Source organism: Drosophila montana, unplaced genomic scaffold, assembly GCF_035044405.1.
Source record: "Drosophila montana isolate Dmon_TW-CO22-7 unplaced genomic scaffold, ASM3504440v1 contig_3617_1, whole genome shotgun sequence".
NCBI classification, from domain to species: domain Eukaryota; kingdom Metazoa; phylum Arthropoda; class Insecta; order Diptera; family Drosophilidae; genus Drosophila; species Drosophila montana.
In genome coordinates, this window is record NW_026998502.1 from 122,090 (window position 1) to 133,179 (window position 11,090).

Genomic DNA, 11,090 nt, shown 5'->3' on the forward strand with positions numbered 1-11,090 from the left:
CAATATGTGACAATTCAGCCGAGGTATAGGTTACCATGACAGCAGTCCTGCCCAATTGAAAATTCTCCAAGTTATCAATTACAATTGTCTCTATGCTGCGGCTATACAAGTGCCAAGTCCTAGTCCGGACAATGGCAAACGTATAATGTGTCTTATAAGAGTAGAGGGAATATATGCGACAGTTTCTATAGCTTCTGATGCTGGCTCGCATTACCATTTTGCGGCAATTGAATTGGTTTTTCATATTTTGTAACGAATGTGGAAACTCAAGATAAGTCCATTTAAGAGCTAGCTGAAAAAGTTAAGTACTTTAAGCGAGACGCACAAAAACCTACCGCAGTTTGTGCAATAAATCTATAAATAATATTTAAAACATGACGCGCATTTATGACGCACAGTTCAGCTGCTTTCAGCAGAAGCTCTTCGCTTAATTCACCATGTTCGATTGCTCTTAAATTAAAAAAAAACAAGTAAGAGGTTCTAGTCGGGAGCTTCCGACTAGGGGATACCCTGAGCCCTCTTCTCCCAACAGACGAAAGGTATAAAATGGAAGATACTTGATATATATATATATATATTATTCTAGAAGCTACATGTCAAGTTTGGTGACTCTAGCTCATATTATTTGACGAAATTGCTCAAAAAACTGGATTTCGATATCGATTTTTATCGATTACTTGGTAACGGGGCTAGTTATCGAATATCGGAAACAAACTCGATCTGCGCGAGCACTAGGAGGACCTACAGATCAAATTTCAAGACTCTAGCTCTAATAGGTTCTGAGATCCTTGCGTTCATACATACGGACGGACGGACGGACAGACAGACGGACATGGCTATTGATGCTGATCAAGAATATATATACTTTATGGGGTCGGAGATGCTTCCTTCTGCCTGTTACATACATTTGCACAAATGCATTATACCCTTTTTACCCATTTTTAATGAGTTCAGGGTATAAAAATAATCACAATACCGAGTTGCTTATAAGTCAACGTTGGGTTTGTTCTGGGCTCAGTTTTCGAGCGACTTTCACGATGGAACCATTAATCGGCGTGGGCTTACTGTTGCTCTTTGGACAAATTCTAGCCTTGGACAATGCTGGATATCAAGATGGAATTAGTTACGAGCAATTGGCATGTATTTTACATAAAACACAAGAAGAAGTTCAACAGCGAGAGGATCGACTTAGAAGATGCTGCAAGCTGCTCAGAGCCCTCGACAGTGAAAACAATTGCGATTTTTGTTACGATCAGTTAAATGACAAATTGCCCGTGGAAAATATTAAAGTCGAGTGCGCGGCTGGCTTGCAGGGTACATTGCGACCAGAATGTACAAGGAATTCAATGACACACAAATGTCAAAGAAAAGAATACCCAAAAAAGTAAAGCAATAAACAATAAACAATAAACAAAATTTAAGTGCAAAATAATTAAAATGAGGCTCACACAAAGAAAGTGGGTTGAGATAAAAATACTTAAAACCTCACCCACAAGAAGCTCTTTAAATAGAAAGCCTTTTCGCTTTGTTTCGCTTTCAATATATAATAATTATTTATAATCAGCAAAAGGCTTTGGACCCAGAATCAAGTTATATAAAACTATAAATCGGCTTTTAAATATTCCCTATAGTATTGTATGTTTATAATATTTCAGCCTGGATAACTGAATAAGCATGAAACTAAATCAACTTTGGCTGCCAATTAAAAGCAATTAATAAATCAAGCGTTATAATAAAAGAAGCTCAAAGTATTTGCTTTTAATTAAGACTAAGAATAAAAAACTACAAGCAATAACTTTTGCCTTCGAGAATGGGAAATTGCAAGTAGAAAAAAAAATGGTAAAAGGGCCAAATCGATTTCAGAACATAAACAAAATGTGTAACACGAAGAAGAAGAAGAAAGTCGCCCATAAAAAAAGTGGCAAGAGGGCCGCATTAAAAATTCTCAGCTAATAAACTAACAAGAGCCGCGGCAAAAATGTATAAACAATCGAATCTGTGCGTGTGCGTGCTATATATACGATTTGATACCCTCTAATTTGTTTATTTTGCGCTAAATGCACAGCAAGAAACAACAGCAGCAACAACAACAACGAGAAGTGCAGCAGCAGCAGCAGCAGCAGCAAGTGCCATAAAAAATCAACAGCAGCAGCGCGAGGCGTTGGGAATTACAAATTTATAAACTGGCAAATGCGCCATGTGTGACTGGGGCGAAGAGTGGGAAGGGGGGGGTTGTGAGAGGGGTATGGAATATTGGAAAATGCTGTAATGCCTGAATATTTATGCAAACGTCAATGCAATTGAGTTTTTCGAGCTACCAGCATTAGTATTTTATTACAAATCATCCAACACACACGCACACAAATATATACACACACACACATGCATATTGTAGCAAATTGAAGTGTAGTCGGGCAACGTCACGTATGAGTGATGATGCGTGTGCCTAGGCGCTGTGTAAACAGAGCTGTGTATGAGATATGTCTCTATGTGTGTGTGTGTGTGTGTGTGTCGGTGTGTGTGTGTGTGTGTGTACTCAGGGCATATGATTACTTGATGTAACGCCACTTGCTGGATTCAAAATTAGGTTGCAGTTGGCGCTGGCGCCAATTGAAAAGCTCTAAAACATCAACAAATCAAGCGAGACATTGGCAGCCCCTCCCCCTCAGCCCCTGTCCACGCCCCCTTCCCCGTCCCTCACCTATCTCTTGGCTTATTTATGCACATTATAGCCACTTGAGGCTGCAGTAGGCCCAACTGCCAACTGCCAACTGGCTGACTGACTGACTGCACACATTTTCCATTTTGTCCATATTGATTTGCATTCATATCCATTTGATCTACCCCCCCTCCCCCCTCTCTCTCTCACTCAGTTGCCCCCCTCTCTCGCAGGCACATGCCATAATTTATTTGATTGATATGGCTTTTCAGCTGTACGTTTTACTTTCGTATAATTTTATAAATTATTTGCCCATAGGAGTGGAGACCGTCCATTTGATTGCCGCTAATTTGACTGTCAGTCAATGGATATGTTGCAGTTTTTCTTCTTTTCGCTTTTCGCATTTCCAACAGTTTTTCACCCATTTTCATTGTCCCCGATTTTATGATACATTTGTTTACTGTCGTGTCTGTCTTGTCTGTCGTGTCTGTCGTGTCTGCCGTGGCGTGTTTCATGCTCATGTGTTATGCATTCACCATTTGTTCTTGTTATAAATTCCGTTTATACACAAACTGGCATATTTATTTAAAATAGCGCAAAATAATCAACTGAATTATTCGACGCGTTGAAATAAAATTTATAAATAAGTCCAACTCAGATATATCTGATTTATTATAAAGATATTATAATTTTTAAACATTACACATTCTTTTTACATATCATATTTTAATGTTTCAAGCTCTCAGAGTCTATCAACTCGGCTGAATAGAAGGCTTTGACTGTATGTCGTCTTCTGTTTAGTATATTTTTTAAATAAAAAATAATATAAATAATTTTAAATAATAGTATAAATTTAAATATAATCTGTAGAGACCACATTCGTCATATTCCCTTGCATAATTTGTAGATAAACAACTAAGAGCCTAATTCCACTTTCAACAAATCTTACATTTTTTGCGAAGGTCAAATTTTTTACGAATTTTACGAAGGAGTATGTTACACAGGTAACGTACGGACGTATTCCCATAAGAAACAACATTTTTCAGATTTTCAAAACTATAAGATGAGACAAATCGAGAGTGCCTGACTAACGGATGCCCTGAACAGGCGGCACCCAAAGAGTAAAAGATTCCCAATCCTTCTTAAAATCTTCGAGTTAGCTTAAAAAATAAGTCTCAAAATCGTTTCTTATCCAAGATCGATAGAAATGAAGCGAGATTTGGATAAGAAAAGATAAACTAACTTTGCATATGTCATAGTATTTTAGTTCTCTGTATCTTTCTTAACTTCACAACTATTAATTATTACATTACTCAGGACTCTTCTCCTTTTTTTCCAACACTGTCAAGCAGCTGCCTAGATCCTTACACAGTACTCGATGTACCAGCCTGTCACATAATTTTCGAGTTATGCTTACAAAGCCAAGTCTCCAAATCGTTTCTTAACGAAAATCGATGGGAAATGAGGCCAGATATCTATAAGAAAAGATGAGCTAGTTTTGCGTGTGTAGTCTTTTATTTATACAGATATCTTTCTGAATTTCACAACTTAGTACACGAGCAGATTTACATACATCCGTCTTTTATCTACTAAGTGACTTCTCCAATCAATTTATGGAAATGAGGCGAGATATCGTTAAGTTACTATTCTGTATATTTATCAAATGTCAAGCATCTTGTTTTTGTGGCTCTAGAGATCGTCACGCTCGCATAGATGTACACACAGGCGTAGAGTCGAATTGAAAGATGAGCATGGATAGATCGATTCAGCGCGTCCTCCAGATTCGGCACATATATACTTTAAGGGATTGGAGATGTATCCCTCGGCCTGCCTGCACATTACACCCTATTGTTCTTTGGGTTTTGGTTTAAAAAAAATTACACCATTATGGCAAGCCACTTTGGAATCGAAGAATCGGCTCTTGAAATTGCAGCCACTTATTTGTGGTTGTTTACAGGGCCTGAGTACGCGCTGAGAGTGATTCCCAAAAAAAATAAAAAATGCCCATGCAGCGCAGTGAAGAGCACTTGACTAAAGTGTGAAAGATAAAAGAATTGATTTGCACAGCCCGCAACAGCCCCAAAGGTAGCCCACAAAAATATTAAACTGTTTTTGCTTTACTTCTTTCTTTTTTTTTTTTAATTCATGCTGAACTGTGAGCAAAGGCAAAATAATTTAGTGAATTCTCGGCCAAAAACTCATCGACCAAATGTGCATTGCCATCGAATGCCACTTTATGCATAAATTTTTCAATATACTCATTTACCAGATATTTTTACAGCTCAAACAAGCCCTTAACCATGCGTGTGTGTGTGTGTGTATGTGTGTGTGCGTTTAGGGCTAGTTCAACTTAATTGCCTGCACGATGTTTGTCTTTCGTTTTATGATTCTGCAGCATGCGAGTATTTTTAATGAATTGCCAGCCACAGTCGGAGCTGCAGCTGCAGCTGCAGCTGGAGCTGGAGCTGGAGTCAAGGCCCCAGACAATTGGGCAATATGCAAAAAATTTGTTGAGATTTTTGCCAGGCGCAAGCGACCATTATTTATGCATGACAATTCCAGGATGTCCTGGATGCAGGGCATGCGACGAATGACGAGCGCTCTTAGGGTTCAGGTATCGGCCATCAATAATGCAGTTACGACTCTCAGGAAATTGTAAAATGAAATTGAAAATAATTTGGCCAGAGCAAGTGCAGCAATGCATAATGCATAAGAAATTTCCATGCCTAGGCACAGCAGCTGGGCCAAAGTAAAGCACAGTCAACAATCATTTCGCAATATGAAATTAATCTTAACTTTAAAGAAAATTCAATGTAAAAGGGGAGAGCTTCGAGCCAGCGTCCTTCCCGAATGGGCCACATTTTCTGTAAGCTTTGCTAGCTTATTAAAGCTCGAAGTGAAATTAGGTATAAAGAGCCAAGCATTGCTTTACGCATAAAGCTCATAGCTCGAAAGCTCAGCTGGGGAAATATTAAATTAATCTTTACTAAACGAAAATTCAATGTAAAAGAGGAGAGTTTCGAACCAGCATCCTTCTCGCTTATTGTCCGAATGGTTCTCGTTTTCTGTATGCTTTGCAAGCTCGATAAAGCTCGAAGTTAAATTAAGTGTAAACTACAAAAGCTCGAAAGCTCAGCTTGAGGCTGTCAGCTAGTGTCATTGCAGCACAATCGCCGCATTCTTCAAGCGCAGCCCGAATGTGTCAACTTTTCTACAAGATTTGCAAGCTCATTAAAGCTCGAATTGAAATTAGGTATAATGAGCCCAGTTTTACTTAATATGCTGTTGCTTGGGGCAATATGAAATCAATCTTATATTATTCCTATTGCCCGAATGGTTCTCGTTTTCTGCAAGCTTTGCGAGCTCATTAAAGGTTAAAGTGATATTAAGTATAAAGAGCCCAGCTTTACTTTATGTATAAAGTTCAAAGCTTTCCAAGCTCAGCTTGAGGCTGTCAGCTAGTGTCATTGCAGCACAACCGCCACGTCCATCAGGCAGCGAGCGCCGGGCAAAAGGGTAAAGACTATGAGGACGTCGCTTCAACTGTGTAAATGAGTTAACCGCAAAATGTCAGTGCTCCCCTCTGCTTGGCAGTTACCGCCTAAGAGCCACAAACACGCACAGCAAACGGGCGGCAATTTGTGGGCAAGCGAGGGGCGTGAGAAGTGGGGAATCTGTGGGGGGAGGGAGTGCAAATAAAATCAATCAATTTGTAGGGCAGCGTCTAAGTGCACAGTGACACTGAAATCTATTTACCAGAGTGTTGAGAAAAGTTCACAGAGATGGAGAAAGTGACAGAGAAGCGAGAGAGGGAGAGAGAAAGAGAGAAGAGCGAGAGCAAGAGAAGAGCGAGAGAATACGCCTTAATAAGTTGTATGTGGTTGGAGGTTGAAATTAGGGGACACATTTAGTGTATTGGTGTGACTGTGTGTGTGTGTATGAGTGGGTGAGTGTGTGTAATTAATAAACACAACTTACCCCAACAACAACAATAACAACAGGAGCCGTCAGCTAAGGCGACACAGCTCAAGTGTCGATTGATTTAGCAGCTGAGTTTCGGGCGTTCAATTTTTGGACATATTCTGGAGAAGCGATTCCCGATCTAACGAGTATTTCGGGAAATTGTGAAAACCGCGGGGAAAATTTCGAAGCGGGCAAACATAAAAATCAATCAACACGCGCGCTCAATAGCCGAAGAGGCGGCGGCTCATCAAATGTATCTGCCAGATACGTTTCGAGTGCTTCTAGCTGTATCTGTATCTATAGCTGTATCTGTATCTAGGTCTATGCTGTATCTGTATCTGTATCTATAGCTCTAGCTGTATCCATATCTGTATCTGTATCTGTATCTTTATCTGTTTGGGTATCTGTATCTGTATCGGTATCTGTGTCTTCTAAGAATATCTCTATCTGCATCTGTATCTATAGCTCTAGCTGTATCTGTATCGGTATCTGTGTCTTCTCAGAGCATCTCTATCTGCATCTGTATCTATAGCTCTAGCTGTATCCATATCTGTATCTGTATCTTTATCTGTATCTGTATCTGTATCTATATATCTAGCTGTATCTGTATTGGTATCTGTGTCTTCTCAGAGTATCTCTATCTGCATCTGTATCTATAGCTCTAGCTGTATCCATATCTGTATCTGTATCAGTATCTATGGATCTAGCTATATCTGTATCTGTATCTGTGTCTTTTAATAGTATCTCTATCTGTATCTGTATCTATAGCTCTAACTGTAGCTGTAGCTATAGCTGTATCTGTGTATCTGCTCGCATCTGTATCTCTATCTGTATCTGTAGCTGTGTATCTGCTCGCAGATGTATATTGAGCGCTTGCCAAAGACAAATTGCCTTTGTCTCTAATTTTAAAGACAACACTCGTCGTCGCCTGCCTTCGTTTTAGTTTAATTTGTCTTTGCCGTGGGAGTCGAAAAGTTTCACACGGTTTTTTTTTTCGTAATGTGTATTATGTCTGGCTTTTTCTTTGGGCCAATTGATTGGCGCACGTTTTGCGCGTGGCCAGACGAGCCAAATAGGAGTAGAAAAAGTTTTTGCTTTTCCTTGTTTTTTATGGATGAAGGAGACAAGCACAACACAAGAAACGCAGCATTTTAATGCTCTGGCATAATGTTTATTTGAAATGCGACTAACCTTACATAAAGTATATGAAGTATTTAAGAATAATAAGGATAAGCCGAGCTGATATTCAAGTATGTCTGTCCGTCCGTCCGTCAGTCAGTTATAATGGAAACTAGTATCTCAATCTCCATCTAGATTCAACATGGCTTGGATTCAGAGTATGCCGGATCGAACTACTATATCATATAGTCGCTATGGAACGTTTTAAGAACATCTGCGATTTGTCTGCCAGGGTATTTAAGCTTCGGCAGCTAAATGTTCGCTCTTATTATTTGTTTTCACATTTAAATATTTCATTTTTTCTCACTTATTTTTTGGGCTGCTCATCTGCGCTTCAATTTTTATTGAGGCTCTGCTATTGTTGTTGTTGTTGTCGGTTGTTGTTGGCCTCAACAGCACTTTGTGGGTGCTTAAAACAGCTGACAGGCCCCACTGACAGATTGATGAATGTTGCCTTTGCCTCTGCTTTTGCTTTTGCTTCTGCTTCTGCTTTTTGCCTGGCCCTGTTATTTCAGCCCTCGCGCATTCAGCATTTACTTGTGGATATTTTCTTTTTATTTTAACAGCATTTTCACTTTCGATTTTAATGAAAATATTTTGAAAATGCGCTATTTTCATTTGTGCGACGGCCTCTGGGCCAAGATTTATGGCACCAACACCCGCAGATATTGACTCCTTGGTGGGGTAGGAGAGGGGGGGAGGGAGGGAGGGGGCGTATGAGAGAAGTGAATGTTGGCCCGGTTCGATCGGGAGGTTAATTTGTTGGCAGCTAATGGCTGGCGAGCGTCCCAGATGCGTTAAATCGTTGACAATTGGGATCAATTTTGGATGGGACTAAAAAGATCTTGAGCTGCTTCTTCTTCTCACGCATTTTGGGGTATCCAATTAGCCACTTCGACATATGTCAAGGGCTTTGCCGCATGTGCAACTCAAGAGCATTAGGAAATACATGAGCGGGGGCGGAGCCCGAGAAGGTCAAGCTCATCTGGGAAACATGCTGAGTTAAGTGGAGTATTAAGCGAAACTCAACAGAGATTCGACCCTGAAAAGCTGGAAGAAGCTTAGCAAGAAACCAAGAAAGAAGCGGGTATAACACATTAATTGTTTTAGAAAGCGTATAAAAATAATGAGCATAAATAATAGCAGATCCGAAGCTAATCCTCAATGTATTGAAGAAAACTAAGAGAAGTTTTCAAAAGTGTGCTTGATAAGTTTAAATAAATCATTGATTGTGAATATCTAACTATTATTAACCAATTTGTAAATGTTTTTTCTGATTTCTTTTGTATTTCTTCATTATTTCAAATAAATAAAGAAACTAGTTTATCTATAGATAAACTCTCTTTTTGTCCTCTTCGACACCTTTTTGTGTGTTAATCTAATTGAAATCTGTGCTGGGCAGCATTTGCCTAATAGAGATCCAAAGATTTCTAGGTTAGCAATTAAAATGCAAATCAGATCAAACTTTTAATAGCTAAGCTATTGTTTTTTCTTCTTCTTCTCCTTTTTTATGCCCCAACATTGCTTTTGATCCAATGGAAAGGGAGATAAAAAATCAGAGAAGGGTTTAAAATTCTTGGCAAAATGCGTTGGAAAAAATGTGTAAATAATCGAGAAAAACTTGTGGAAAACCCACGCACAGAAACAACACGAGAGAAAGAAAAAAAACAAATACACAACTGGAAAATCTCGCGCGGAAAAATTGGACGCATTTGCTGACCCAAAAAGACAAATGACCGAAAAACAAAACAAAACAAGAATTAAAAAAAAAAAATAGAGAAACAAAAGGGACAACACTCGCGTTGGGGATACAGGGAATCTGTTTTCCGCGGCGGGGCGGGCAGGGGTGGAGGCCTGTGTTTATTTTAATGCAAATATTTGTTTATTTTTGAATGGCAACGCGATGGCATAATTTTTTTTTATTTTTTTTTGGGTACTCGCAAGGAATGTAAATTTCTAGGAAACTCTTTTTATAGCAGAGCCAATGTTTGTATTTGTTTGCACCCACATATTGCAGAGTATCCCCAAATTTAATGCCAAAACAAAAAACGTGTATATTTAATTTAGGTCTTTGCGTATTTGTTTTATGCTAATCTACAGATTTACAGGTGGACACACTTACTTGGAAATCCTTTATTTTGTTTTTGATTTTCTTGCTGTGGGGGCAACACTGCTTTTCAGCTTTACTCGTTCTTTCTCTTTCTTACTCTGTTTGGCTTTTGGCTTTGATTGGGCCGCAGCAGATCGCAGATAAATGAGCGATTTAAATGCTAATTAATTGTTTGGCACACACGCACAGCACACATGCACACGCGCACGCACGCACGCACGAGTGGGAGGGAGAGATAGAGAGAGAGAGAGATAATGGCGACACGATTAGACGTGAACGATTTTGTCCCGTTTTTAATCTCGGTTCAATTTATCAGGCAATGCGCTTCACTCGCTAACGCGGTCTTCTTCGTTTTGCTTTGGTTGCGTTTTTCCGATCGGCAGCATCTTTGATGAATATTTTCGAAATTCAAATTAAACCGTCAAACGGTCGCTCGCACGCACACACAGTTACACACACAACCGGCCACACTGGGACAGCATCACGATGGCACACGGGCCCGAAGCAGCTGCAGAGCCGAAACTGTAAATTTTTGGGTGGCGCTCAGAGCAGAAGCGGCGACTGGTACTGATAATACAGAGCGTTGCAGCGTCCGTGGCTGGCAGTCCGTTACAATGCGCGCGTCGTAAAAGACTGTTTCAGACTGAATCATACAAGTATAAGCAGAGGGCAGAGCAGCGCATGCAGCATACAACAGTCCGCACGAAGGCCGTTCGTGCATACGAAGCGCGAGAGCGATTGGACGAGGCGCGGACACGAGCGTGGCTTCGGGCAGTTGCAGCGCACGTTTATGCTGCAGACAACAACAACAGTCCAAGTCGCCGAACCGAATGCCGGGGCTAACGAAATCGTCGGCACACGAGCGCGATGGCTCCATCTAGCGGCAAAACGTGCGTACTGCTGTCTTATACGCTGTTATTGCTCACTTAATAGTGCTCTGAGCTAACAGCAGCATGTTCCATGGCCGGCAATGCAACTCACGCATGTTCGATGAGGGGCAGCACTAACAGCCGCTGTTAATGCCTTACAGCGAACGCTTTGACTAGGTCGATGTAATTAATCTTTGGTCCCGATGCAGCCACAGCAGCAGCCGCAGCCGCAGTAACAGTAGCTTGTTGCACACACACACACACACACACACACAGATGCATTTATCTAATGTGGCCATGTCAATGAAAT

The 11,090-nt window shown here is 40.3% G+C and overlaps 1 protein-coding gene across 1 annotated transcript in view; it reads right to left on the reverse strand.

Annotated features, from left to right (window-relative positions):
- beat-IIIc (beaten path IIIc) overlaps positions 1-10,539 on the reverse strand; it is an 83,084-nt gene extending 72,545 nt beyond the window's left edge. The window contains exon 1 of the mRNA XM_064692489.1: positions 9,924-10,539. The gene's annotated coding sequence lies outside the window, so the exon portion shown is untranslated. The remainder of the gene's footprint in view (positions 1-9,923) is intronic.
- Positions 10,540-11,090: the final 551 nt, after the last annotated feature.